Raw genomic sequence first — 14,595 nt, 5'->3', positions numbered from 1 at the left:
TCATTTTTCTTTTCTTTTTCCCCCTTCGCGGGGTTTCACATGAAGAGCAGTGTCAACCTCACACCTAATCAATTCAGAATACAGCAAAAATTTTCGACATCAGAAATTTTCTTGACAGGGCCATTGCAAAGAACAGAAGTCAGGGCTTTCGGCTTTTGTACTGGGGTCAGGTGGGGTGCTTAGAAAAGTTAAGGCTTGAAAACGGATTTCAAAAGTGGTTTGAAGAATCTGAGATCGCATTGTTGCGCCAAACCCTATTTTAGGGTAAAATCAGAATTTGCCTCAGTTTTTGCTCAATTGAGGCTTTTTCTCTTTCATTTTCTTTCTTTTTGATTTTTTTTTTTTTTTGGCCTTCGGCCATTTTTGAAATTTGCCCCAGTTTATTTGTGGACTGAGGTTCTCTTTTCTTCTTTTGTTTTTGATTTTGTTGCTTTTCACTTTTTTGAAATTTTCTTTTCAACTCAAACTCGCCCCCAGTGTGGGGTTTGCGATTCTCAGGGGTTGCCAAACGAAATAATTTATTCTGAAGGCTCGAAAAGGATAACTAGGGATAGAATGCTTGATCGGAAAAGAAGATGGCCTGACTTGTATTCCATTCCTTACAACAGCTCTGAAAGGAAACTTTCGTTAATGCGAAATTTTTTGCGTGTGTCTGAATTAATTGACTGAGGAAGACCCTTGCTCATCCATATTTGTGAAACATAGGCGATTCACATGGACAAAAACCCTTCCTTTTCTTTTTCAAACTTGGAACCCAAGTGGAATCAAATTTCCCCAATTTGCAGTTCCCTCCTTATTCTAGCATTTTTGCTTTTTCCCTTTTTTCCTTTTTTCTTTTTTGTTTTTTTTTTTTTGAAAATTCTCCAATTTCCCTCCCCAATGTGGGGTACGACCATGAGTGCATTAGAAAAGAACCACCAATTTTAGCTCAAAATGGGGATGCAAGGGGTGATCAGTGTTTAGGTTGTAGAAACGACGGCCAAAGCATCATTCTTACACCTCATGACAACCAAAGTAACGAAACGGTTATTGAAAATCCATTCCCCTATTTGATATTTGAAAATTTTCCAATATAGGGTAGTGATCATTAGGGCTCTTATCTGAAACGAAATTATTCTTTTCATAGGCTCAAATGGGAGAGCAAGTGATAAAAATCTGTATAGATAGTGAAACAAATGCTCAAAGTAAATTTTCAAAACAAACAAGAATAATGCACATTTTTGCTTTCACTTAGATGTGAATTGAATCGATTAAACACAATGGATATTTTCAAGCAAAGATGGCCCCAATTTGCAATTTATCAATCAATGTGACTGATTTTATTTTGGGGTTCAGTGAAGGAGAAAAGATATCTCATTGGGCCTTCTGAATGACCTCTTTTAATTCTGAACACTCTTATTGTGAATTTTGGGCCACCAACCTGGTGTATATATTTGTGAGTTTTCAGGCCAGAGGTTGAAAAATCTCAATTTGAGTTTATTTCTTAAAATTCACCATGAAATCTCTTAATGAGCTCAATAAAGAATGAAATGTACATAAATATACACAAAACAAAAATTATCCAAAAATTTTATTGTTGAAAAAGTTTGAAACAAAATTTCTCAATCAATTATGATACAAATGAGAAGAGAGAGACTTGTAAAGAGCTCCACATATACACTTTTTGCCTCTTTCCCCCTGGGAACAAAATGTATTAACAAATCAAATATACAAAATTTCCCTTTGGAAAACAATTACAACATCTCTCAGAGGCTTTAGCGTAGAGCTTCCAGATAAATCATTTATGTTTTCGTTGTAGGATCTGCCCAAGAATCAAATAACACTTGTAATCTTCAAACTTTATTGGATTAAAATTATCACCAGATATAGAAGAATGTTTTCGTCTTATTGAAACATTTTTATGAATGCAGGGGAGGGGAAAACAAAAGAAAAATACCCCGAGTTAGTAAGCAAAACTGCAAAATCGGTATGCATGTCCTATGGGGGAACCCTTTTATGCCAAGGGTAGGCCTAGCATGAAAATGCAATCCGCTAGAATAGGCACTATACAATACCTGATGGATCCGATCAACTCATTGAGTGAAAAATAATTTGAAAAATTTGGCCAATTGAAGTGAAAAGAGACATTTGTCCTAAAATGAGGGAAAAGTCCGAATGGATTGCTACTTTGATCGACGCATGGAATAATGTGTAAAAGAGATTGCAATGTCTCAATTAATTTATTCGGTGACCCTTAGACTTAGACCCTAAAAAGGGAAAAAACGGGTCAAATAGATTGGATAAAATTGATGATTTATTTAAAAATGACCAAATTGCCCTAAAAATAGGTAAACTGGTCAAATGAATGAAAGAGAGATTGATGATTTATGCAAAAATCGACCAAGTCACCCTAAAAGGGTAAATTGGTCAAATGAATTGAATGATTCTTCAAAAATCGACCGGATGACCCTAAAAAGGGTAAATTGGTCAAATGAATGGATGACTTCTCAAAAATCGACCGGATGACCCTAAAAAGGGTAAATTGGTCAAATGAATTGACGATTTATTGAAAATCGACCAGGTGACCCTAAAAGGGTAAACTGGTCAAATGAATTGACGATTTATTGAATGAATTGGCAAAATGGATTGGTTGAATTGTCCGGCCATTGGTTATTTCAAAGTTATTGAGATGCATTAGGCTATGAGCTTCTAAAAATCAAATTTTGGCCTCAATTTATTTGTTGTCCCAAAAGGAGGAATCATTTGTGAATTTCTTCAAATTAATGTCCTTCACGCAAGGGATTTTTACCAATTTTGATAAAATGGCCAAAAAGTGATTATTAGATGTTCATATTCCAAAAATCACTCTATGAACATGATCGGATCCTACCTTACCTTGTGCACTACCCCTTTGGATGGTACAAAATGTAAACGTGCAAGTCTCATTTGGATTATATATCCGAGACATGGGGTGGTTTATTCCTAACACGGGATCCCCTAAATGGCATTCCCTTTCTATGGTTAATGCATGATGCCAGTTTATTAAAGCAATGTAAATATGCAACAAATATGGCCTAAAGGATATAAATAATGCAACGGGGGGAAAAGGTCTAAACATGAAATGTATTTACTGAAAAGTAAGTGCAAAGACTGAAATTTAGACATGTGAGCTATCTAGTGGGTGAGCCACTAAAAGAGTGCCAAAAGGGCCTCTTATTGCTAAGGCATATGAATGCAAGCCAGGAAAACAAAAGAATGGTTAGTGCAATTGATAGTACACATAACACATTGGGAGCAATTAAGAAAAGAAATACAATAAAGCAAGTAAAAGGGGTGGAACCCCTTCCCTCGTGCCTAATGTGCTTAAAATAGGGTAAGGCTGACTCTAGCCTAGGAAAATGCTAATATGGATGCATGAGGTTTGGTTCACTAATGCCTAGACTCGATAAAGCTTCGGCTCCCAAGCCTTCAGACCTAAAGGCGAAGGGTCATCACTCCCAGGGCCTTTGGTCGGTGGCTCGAGTGATCCCTTAGGTAGCGCTATGGGCGCAGAGCACACCAGCCGCCTACCCAAGGCAATCGATCCTAATCCTACAAGGCGGTGTGGGAAACGCCCACGAAAAATAAAATAAAATGGGATAAAAACAAGTAAACGTGCACGTATGAAGTGTTCCCCTATTTTGAGGGAAGGGGTGAGAACCACGCGAGACTCTAAAGGTGACACACCCCCCCAAATGCAATGCAAGCGCGAGATAAATAAGTAAACATACATCCAATCAACCAATCACACGTACGTGAGTGAGGGAATAGTTGGATACGCGCACGAGGCAAAAGGCCCTAAAAATGGAAAGTGCAACCCTAATATCCAAATGCAATGCATAAAAAAGGGTAGAAAAAGGAAAAGAATGGCTAAGCCAAATGCTTGGACCCACTTAGGAAGTCCCCAGTGGAGTCGCCAACTGTCGCGCCCCACTTTTTGAATCGAAAGTGAATGTGTAGAGATGTGTGAAGTGTGGTGTGAGCGTGTGCAAAATGAAAAGTAAAAAGGCCATGGGACTTTGGAAAGCGTCGATTTGGCCAAATGAAATTTTAAAAAGGGTTTTTAAATATGAAAAACGGAGTCGCCACTTGGTATAGATTTGGGGTGTACCAAGTCACCCAAAAAAGTGTTTTTTAAAGACAAAGTAGTAAAACCCTTTTTAAAACGACTCCTAGTCCACGTAAGCCAAAGAAAAAGGTTCGGGGGTCACGTTTGACAAAGGGGAAGGCAAGGATAAAAATCCAAGGCACCCCTTCGACCTAACCAAGGCTAGTTGCGTGACTTAAACCAATTTTTCCTAATTTTTCTACCCATGGTATGTATCGCATATTGGATATGTCTACATGAATGCAAAACCCTAGACCTAGGGGGATTGGGGGAAATTTCTCTTCAAAGGTTGAGTGGTGCCAATCACATTAATTGTGAAGCCCAATAATGATCCTTTTGGAGAGGTCACACCTAAACCTAAATGACGTGAAAAATGAGTGGAATGCATGCCATGTGAAAGTGTGAGTTTATGTGAAGTGAAAAAATGATAAAAGTAATAAGATAAGAGTGAAGGTGTGCAAATGTAGATGAAAGTACTCGTGTGCGAGTGAAGATAAAAGTGTTCGTGTGCAAGTGAAAGTGATAAAAGGGTGCATGTGTGCAAATGAGACAAAAGTGAAAGTGTAATGATAGAGTGGATTGAGAATGCATGAGCCTAGGGAATTCATGCATATTGGGTACGGGGAGACCTAAATCGTGACTTGATTTTCCCTTTGATTAGAAGGCGAAACTAGCGTGCTAAGGCAATCGAGTAGCCACACTCGCTCGTTTCCCTTATCAAGAGGGGACACTCAAGCAAAATGAACCCTATAGCTAGTATGGGATGCAAAACCTAAAGTGAGGGGAAAGGGGAATCGAGGAGCATACCAGATGATAAAACTAAGAAAAAATGCATGATATGTAGTGAACAGGCAAATAATGCATTAATGAAAAACAAAGGAAAAATCCTATTGGGTCTAGCGTTGGACTAGCCCTTTCTATGAATTCCTAATGAAATACTGAGCCACAACTAGCGTTGGACTAGTGTGGTGACGTACATTCATCCATTCTATTCATTCATGGTTATGAAAGCAAGTAGACATGCCAAAACGCTTGTAAACACGTAGCACGTAGCACTTAGCATGCTCGACTAGATGCAAGAGCCTACCAAAGCAATTTAACATGTAACAACAAAAGCAAGCAACCAAGGGGAAGGGGAAATGGACCAGATGCTCTACGAGCCCTAGCTATTACAAGCCAAGAGGTGTACACATACCCCATAAAACTTAAATAAAGCAACCAAGGGGAAGGGGAAATGGACCAAAGGCTCTCCGAGCCCTATCTATTACAAGCCAAGAGGTGTACACATACCCCATAAAACTTAAATAAAAGCAACCAAGGGGAAGGGGAAATGGACCAAAGGCTCTCTGAGCCCTATCTATTACAAGCCAAGAGGTGTACACATACCCCATAAAACTTAAATAAAAGTAAAAGCAAGTAAATGCACGCAAGGAGGTAAGGAAAGCGGAGTAGGCATGCAATTTCACATAACACGTAGATCACATAGGAGAGACAAAAAGGGATGAGAGAGATTGTACCTTCCCTCGTGTGTAATGCTAGTCAGGTGAACAAGACTCAACTTGGGCTATAGTTGCTAAAGAAGGAACTAATTTGGGCTAAAACCATTCAAAAGAAAGGATTAATGCACCAATTTAGTTATAAGATATAAACAAAATAATTGGAATCCACCAAAACATCAAACTTTCCCTCAATTGCAACTCAATGAAGCCAAAACTACTTAAACACCCAGGCAAAAGGCATGATCATCCAATCCCCAAGCATAACATCTACTAAAGACCCAAAAGCAAGCATTACTCAATCATTTGAACCTAATTGAGGCATTTAAGAACTCAAAGGTCCCCAAGTAAATAATAAAGTCCAAGCAAAAATCATGTCTCAAGAATCCAAGAGTGAATGAAGGCCCATGAATGGTTCAAACTTGCATTTCTAGGACCCAATAATGACCACTAATCAATCACAATCAACATCAAAATGAATCAGCAAAGAGTTTCAAAGGTCCCCAAAATAATAAAGATCAATTAATGACTCAAACGCAAACACCTTAGAACCTAATTGCAAGAACATGGAATGTAATTGGGCCATGATGTATTGCTGCAAAAAACACAAGGGATCCAATTGATTAAATTTCCAATTACTTGGGCCTTAGTAGCTTTGGGGGAGACTTGGGGGCCAAAGTGCAAAATCTGGAATTTATCTCATGCAATCTCCATGCAAGAACGTGAGAAAACATGCTGCAGCAATATTTTCAGTAGGTTATGAAGCTTTCGGCAGCCAAGAAAGAATCAGATATTATTCAATCAAACATCAAAACTTTGAATTAAGATAAAGCCACAACATTGCCAGAACTCAATCAAATGACAAGCATAAAAAGAAACCATGCAAACTCTTAAAAATTCTGTGCAAGCCTACGGATGACTGCTGCAACAACTTGCTCTTTGAGCTTGCATCGGCCAAAACAGAAAAATCTGCCCATAACTTTCTTTCAAAATAAAAAAAGGTTTCAAACATAAACTTGGGACTTCAGCACACCTTCTTTAACCAAACCTTTCACCTAAACACTTCTCAAAAAATTTCAAATAACAAACAGACTAAGTAATTTAAACACTCAAAGGATTTCAGCATGCCGAATGTAAAAGCCTGCTGCACTTTGGTTTCCCAACTCAAATTTCCAATTTTAACACACGACTTTGATTAGATACCTTCAGCTCCAACGTCACAGCTTTAAGCTAAGCAACATGCAACATGATTTCAACATGCAAACAAAGCAAAACATAGAAAAGAAACTCATGCAAATGACTGGAAAATTCTGGGCAAAGGGTTCGGCAATTCTGACTTTTTATTTCAGCAAACATTCGACCAAAGCTCAAGTTTTGTTGTCTTCCCTTAACTATCCCAAACGAAAATGTTGTGAGCCCAAAATCAAATAAGAACAACAACCAAAATGCAGCAAGCAAACGTGCAAGAATGCGGCAAACCAAGAGGGCAGGAAGACGGCTTGCACTGCTGCTGCAACATCAGGCCTGTTGCAGCAGGTTTTCCCTTTGTGTAAAAACACATTAGCCGACACATTCCTATGACTAAACAACAGGCTCATCAAACGATCCTCATGCTAGTTCCACACATTTAAACCAACACTAACCTAAACAAAGTTCCAAATCATACAATATGCAAGAAGTTGAGATCACAGAAAAAAAAACTCAACTGACTTTCGGTCGCACAGAACAGTAAGATAACATGAACGTTTGCTACATTTTTTATTCAAGATTTCCAGCAAAACACACCAAACAGGAGAAAGGACATGTTGCCGCAAATTTCTTTTTTTTTAAAACACGTTTTGCAGATCCTAACGTACCAATCATACAGTGTAGCAGCCAAAGATAGCAGCTTTAAGCTAAGAAAAACATAACCAACAATATCCTTCCCCTTTTCTTTCAAGAAACCAGAATTCCGAATATAAACATGGAATGGATATAACAGTAACAGATGGAGAGAGAGTAATATACCTGAACCGATAGAACAAAAGGATTAGATTAGAACAATCTTTCACGAACAACCTTGCCTCTCCACGATGATGGGAAGTTGACGCCGTGGGTTTCTGCTTCCTCAGTTGCTTTCTTGTCCTGATGCAGCCGCACCTCCCAATCTCTCCCTTTCGGTTTTCTTTCCTGCCGTGCCTGAACTTCTGTTTTCTCTCTTTCTCTCCTAGACCTCAGCCCAGATTCTTACAAACCCAGCCCCAAACTCTCTTTCTCGGTTTCCTTTTCGTCTCCCCGTTTCTCTGGTTTTTCTAGTTTGCAGCCGTCCAAAACCTCCCTCTCCCTCGCTTCAGTTCTTTTTTTTTTCTGCCCGAATCCTAGCCACCGTTACCCTTAGCTCCTCTCTTTTCTTTTTTGCTCAGAACCCCGTCACCTCTTGCTCACCCCCAAAAAAAAACTCCCTTGCGGTTGTAGCCCTTTTCCTATTTATATGGGAGCCACAACCCTAAAACCTCAGCCTTTTTCTTCATATTTACAGCTAAGGGGCTGCCAAGAGCCCCTCTTTGCAAGCTGCAAAAACGCAGCTTGCAAGTCGCGTGTTCATCTTATCCTTTTTTTTTTTTTTTTTTTTTTTTTTCAACTTAATAAATGCAGAAATGATAAAATATAAATAATAATAATAATAACAAATTGACAAAAACCAGATAATAATAATAGTAATAATAATAATTTAAGAACTAAACCGAAAAACAACAAAAATGGCCATTTTTCCATCTTTTCACATTTTCTTTTTCATTTTCGTTCATTTTCTTTTCTCAAAAATAACTTAATAAAAATAACTAAAGTGCCCAAAGATTGAATTTAAAGAAATAAACATATTTTTGTGAACAAATTTTCCTTTTTCCTTTTTCCATTTTTCCAATCCAACTGAAGCCTATTTTTTGAATTTTTCTTCTTTTCCCTCTTTTTTTCTTTAATTTTCTCTTTTCTCCTTTTTTTATGATTTTTCATTTGCATTTTTCTTTCAAGAAAGCATTGGATAGAAACAAAATGACTAAAACATATTTTGATGTTTTCTTTTTCTTTTCTCTAAAAACTCTACGCTAATTTTAAACTTAAAAGCTAAAACTAAAAATTAAAACTAAAAGTAAACAACGAATGCAAGCAATCTAAAATGAAAATCATGAAATAGATGCCACATAAAATTATTCAAAATTTGGTGTCTACAATCTGATCATGTTGGCCGGATTTATTGACCAAGAAAACAAGAAAAAGAAAAAAAAATTTGGATGCACCAAAGTGTGACACTTGTTGGTCACTTAGAGACCTTTGACCAAGCCAATTTTCTTTGCTTCTTATCTTCACTTGGACTCCATTTCTTCACCATTTTTCTTGGTTTGGCCGAGAGCAAGAGAGGGAGAAAGAGTGAAGAGAGCTTTCAATTTCCAACCTTGAATCCAACATTTTGAGTGAAAACAAGAAAAACTAAACCGATTAATCACTAGTTTGGGAGATTGGGAAGCTTAAGGAACCAAAAATTTCAAGGGGAAGTGGAGGATAACTCTAGCAAGCTTTGTTTTGAGGTAATATGGCTGTCCACACCTTTCTTTGTCCTTTAATCATGTTGGAGTTGCTTAGTAGCTTGTATTTGTGGTTATAATAATGCTTATATCAAGTGATTTTGGATGATTGGAATGATGCAATTGAGTTAGGGTTTGAGTGATACCCTCCTCATACTTGTTGTATGGATGGTGTATGATGTATATATGTTGGTATAAGAGGTGGTAGTGATGGTTTCAAGCTAAAAATGAGATTTATATCTTGATGGTAGCAAATTTCCAGAATTGAAGTTAGTATGTACCCTATTCTACCCGGTTTCAATTCAACATGTTAGAGATCGAATTAGGCTTAGCATGAAACATGAAAGTTGTAGAGAATGCTGTTTTTTAGTTGGTTACAAAATTTCAACTCAATCGGAGGAATGTAACTCTGAAAAGACAAAAGTACCCCTGACTCTCATAGGTTTAGTCCAATGGACAGTTTTGATATTTCACAACCCTAACCGTGTCTGTTCACACTGATGTGTACTGAATTAGCATTTAGCTAAAACATGAAAGTTTTAGTGCTATGTCTTAGCTTTCCAACCTCCCTAGAATCACCTTGTTTGGACTTCGGTAGCCTGAGTTATTGTTGTTTAAACATAGCGCGGTTAACTGACCTGTTTGTGCACTTCTGGTTTAGTAATTCGAAATTTTGACCTAGATACACTACGAACTGGACTAGGTGATCTTCATCAAAGTTGTATCTCTCTGTCGTAGCTTCAAAACGGTATAAATTTCACTCCAATCCGCTAAGCGTAGCTTCGGTTGTGTCCGTTACGTAAAATAACGTCAAATCTGTCTTTTGCTAAACTTCATTTCCGCACATGTCGTTAGCTTGATTTTGTACTTGTATGACCTTGAGCCTATTGAACGGCTATTGAAATGAGATTATTTTGTGTGTAACATTGGGTTTGATTGAGGAAAAGAATGAAGCCATAAATGGCTGGAAATAGGAAAATACAAAGGGCGTGCTGGCCAAATTTACGCTCAAGGGCTAGGTAGACATACTTGCAACTTGAGTAAGGGTTAAGAGTGATTACCACTTGAACCATCTAGGATATTTGTGTCTTCTTTTACCGAGGTATATAAGTAAGAATTTGGCCGAACTTGTACCCTTGAGAAATAAAATAATGACTACTAGGAGTATGTTTTCCTTGTACTTTTGACTCAAATGGCATTTCCAAGTATAAATAAGTTTTATAGTTTAGAAAACGAGCAAGTGTTTCACGACTATTCTCCAAGTGAATTTGAACGAAATGTCTAAGTTTCGAAACTTAGTCAATTTTCAAAGTTCTTAAGCAAAGTTTTATCGCAGATTTGGACTCCAAACCCGGAGTACAACCCAGACGCGATCACTAGAGGCACTACTTTTGGTGAGTGCTTCCAAATATCTTATTGAACTTGATATTTGTGATTTATCTTTGACCAATGTAATTACATGATATATAAGTGATTTGATAGGGCAAGGGTGTACTTTATCGCACTTGCCCTAACGAGCTTTGTTCTTGTTCATCGATTTCAATTGACTTGCTCTACATGCGTATGAATTGTAACTTGCCTGAAATTCTAGAAACCCTGTGGCTAGTTAGTCGAGTCGAGCCGGCAAGGGCCTGATCGATTAGACAACAAACCTTGGGTAGTTAGTGATGTCAAGTGGAGTGTTATCTTCTCGACTAATTGGTATACTCGAGTATTACCACCAGTGTTTATTGTGGAGTTCAGGCCCGGTAAGGGGTTTGCTTGGTGGACGGAGATTGGAGTTAAGTGGCGTTCTACTGGACTATTTTCTTATTTGAAAGTTGACGGATTGTCAACTACCAATCGATCAAGCTATGGTGGAACCTATATATGTGTAACTGTATCCTTACATGTGAAATACGTAATATTTGTTATCTGGTTATATGAAGCGTTATTACTTAATTTTGACTTGATTTGCTCGCATTTCACTTTTGCACTACATTTACTTTATTTGATGGCCAATTTGATATTTGGAACTTCACTGAGTTTTAACTCACTCCTTTAGTTTTGTTTTCCTTACAGGGGTACGAGCGGGGCGTGAGACATGTACAGACTAGCCTAGACTAGATGTTTTGACTTTTGACTTGTACTCACGCTATCACTCGATTAGGATGACTTGTACTTGGATTGTATATATTTTGAAATATTTTGGGTGTATAGAAGATTTGTATCTTGATTTGTGCATCGATGTATATTATAAGTTGAATTGCGATGTTATTTCTTGTCTATGGATGTATGCGCGAGATACGAGTGAGTGAGTCCTAGCGAGAGTTGGGCAGGCGGTCCGCCGAACCCTTTGATACGCCTTAGGGGGAGATAGGGTCGTCACAGAATGAGTTTGCATGGCCTTGAACAAGACTTCTCAAATAAGAACATCTAAGCACTGTTAATTTGTTGCCCCCACACTCCACATGTCTTTGTTTCGCAGATAATCTCTCCCCGTCTTCTTCTTTTTCCCCATAAATACTACTACTACTACTCCACATTCTTCTCAATTCATCCCCACCTCCTTTCAATCCTTCATTCTCTTTAGCACTTTTTCCTCTTAATACATACAATTTCTATCTCTTCTTTGCCTGGCTGAGCCTTTTTCCTCTAAAGTCCATAAACATGGCTCTTAAGAAAGGAACAAAACATGCCGCTACCCAAACGGCGGCCCTCAAACAAATCCTCAAAAATTGTGCAAGTTTTGAAAGGAAGAATACTGGTCATGATCATCACGACAATGGCCTTCCACATGATGTCCCGAAAGGCCATTTTGCAGTATATGTTGGCCAAAATAGGACCAAATACATCATCCCTATTTCTTAGTTGGAACACCCGAATTCCAGAGCTTGTTACAACGAGCTGAAGAAGAGTTTGGCTTCATCCATGAGATGGGCCTCACCATTCCTTGTGATGAAGAAGTTTTTTGCTCTCTATTTTCCATGATCAGATAATTAAGGGAGCTGATGAAGCAAGATGGAGTTTCTTGCCATATGTAGAGGTGGATTAAGGTTTACTATAACATGGATGATGGGCACCACCGGTTACTTAAGTTAAGTAGTTTAGTGCATGGGATATTCATCATCTGACCACGTGGAAACTAATTGTCTGGTTTTTTTTTACCATTAGTGGAGATCTGTATATACACGAATTTGGAAATTGGAAATTTCTCTTGTTTGTCATAGTCTAAGATACAGCAGAGCGGAGATTTCCAGATTTCCTTTTTTTTTCCCCCCCTTCATATGAATACGAACTATGAAGTTGCGCCAAAACTTGACCATTTGCATTATTTTTTTGGTGAATTCTTTCAAGGCTCATGATTCAATCTAAAATTCGTTCTTGGTCTGAGGTTATGAAGTTCTACCGCGGTAGTTAGCAGTAACATGATGGATACTTGCTTCAGTTAAAGTACGTACTTGATCAATCGTCTGCATTAATCCGCAATCAAGGAACTAACCAAGACATGCATGAAATGAAAGCATACTGTATCATGTCATAGTTGTCGAAACTTGTTTCTCTTTCTGGTTCGATCATTTTGTACAAAAAGTTGAAGATTGAAACGTGTTCTGAAATAAATGTTGGGCTGCATTCGATTTTGGTGGTTATATATCAATTTGAAGAATCGCACGGGCGCTAAGAATAATATACAAGGTAAGCCAATAATATTCCTATGAAGATTGTAGAGCTCAAAGATATTTACTTACGTAGACATAATATCCTGTAAAACATGTAACTCATTGGTGCACATCTTAAACGGAAGCAACGTCCTCATGCTTACAGTACGTCTTTGATACAATAAACTGAATACACCTACCAAGTTTTTCAAAAAAGCAATTCCTTTTATTTTGTTTGGTTCAAAGGAGATTTTGAGTCTTGGAGAAGGAAACAAAATAGAAGAAATGAAAGTCGGACAATATCTATAAAGAGTGGGTTGAGTTGGATGGTAAATTAAAAATAATTAAAAATAAGAGATTTTGAAAAAAAAAATCGATATTTTTTCATTAAAAAAAAAGACCTTACGATCAACTAACTAATTTCATTCCGTGGACTTGGAAACTGATATTTTTTCGTAGTCTATGATCACACGTTACATGCAACTTGAGTGGGTCAAATCCCATTTTCCTTTTCATAAAAGAAAGCGAAATACTTGAAGCTACATAATTGGACTTGCACATCATCATCATGGTGTAAAATGAATTACCAATAAAGTCTTTGCTTCTTATCCTTTAAAAAAAATGGTAATACTATAAAAAAAACGCCATTATGATATTTCCAATATCAAAGAAAAGAAAAATGCCATTATGGAAAACTAGGTTTTCTGTTTTAAAAAAAAAAAGAAGAAGAAAGAAAGAATGTAGGGACGTACTCATCAATTCTCTTATAATTGAAAAACAAATAATCCGACATGGAAAACAAATGGAATGGGGTAAGCTATATGCTTAGTGAGCAATCAGGGGGAAAAAATAAAACTCACATAATTAAACAAGTAGATCAGGATATTTCACATCGAAAACAGAAAAGTAACATCATAAGTGTAGGATACGGGTGGCTCCAAAGCCAGTTCAATTCCCCGAACTTGAACGCCTGATGACACTCCGTCAACCAAGTACTCATGGTCCGTAGACTCCACTTAAACGTTCCCCGTTCACCTTATCAACCCCCGCTGGCCAGTCAACAGCACACAGCAGCTCGAGCGAAATAAAGTAACTTAGCTTTCATCAAAGCTATAACAAGAAACTAAATCCCAAGTTTAGCATGGAACTATCTTCGACCAAGCCCCGGTTGGCTCGAATAGTTCGTCTAACCCTTGGAACCGGGCTGGAACCAAGCCCTGAGATATCCGATCTCTCAATAGATGGTATCTCTCAACAAGTGCACAACAAGATAGTTACCCCAAATAGCACACAACAAATGGGGTTTAATTCAAGTCACGAGATCACCCCTATCAGCACACAGCAAAAGGGTGATACTCAAGTCATGTAATTCCCCTCCTCAGCACACAGCAAGAGGGTGATACTTAACATAAAGCATGTATTCTCACATAGAAAATCAAAATAAAGGATGGGCTTAGGTCGAGTGAGATAAAGTACACCCTCGCCTACGTACCCATTTAACATGTACAAAGCACTTTAACAATTTCACATCAATAACCACCCAATTACTCACTTGATACAACTTGGCACGAAAAATGATACAATTCACGAAGCTTGACCGTCACCGTCAAAAGCCTCAAGATCTGTATGGGCAGACTATATACACACATGAGTGAAACGGCCATACAACAGCAATTTATAACTGAAACGATCGAATACAGTTGAAAACGGTCAAAATAATCAAAACGGTTACACGATCTTGTCCATAACGGGAGCTAGGGTTATCGGATCAAAAT

At 37.9% G+C, this 14,595-nt stretch overlaps 1 pseudogene; it reads left to right on the top strand.

Annotated features, from left to right (window-relative positions):
* Positions 1–11,831: 11,831 nt before the first annotated feature.
* On the top strand, positions 11,832–12,160 carry LOC113701243 (protein SMALL AUXIN UP-REGULATED RNA 9-like; annotated as a pseudogene).
* Positions 12,161–14,595: the final 2,435 nt, after the last annotated feature.

This window comes from Coffea arabica, chromosome 7e (assembly GCF_036785885.1).
Source record: "Coffea arabica cultivar ET-39 chromosome 7e, Coffea Arabica ET-39 HiFi, whole genome shotgun sequence".
NCBI lineage: Eukaryota > Viridiplantae > Streptophyta > Magnoliopsida > Gentianales > Rubiaceae > Coffea > Coffea arabica.
The sequence above is the reverse complement of the archived record's forward strand: the minus strand, read 5'-3'. Positions and strand labels throughout refer to the sequence as shown.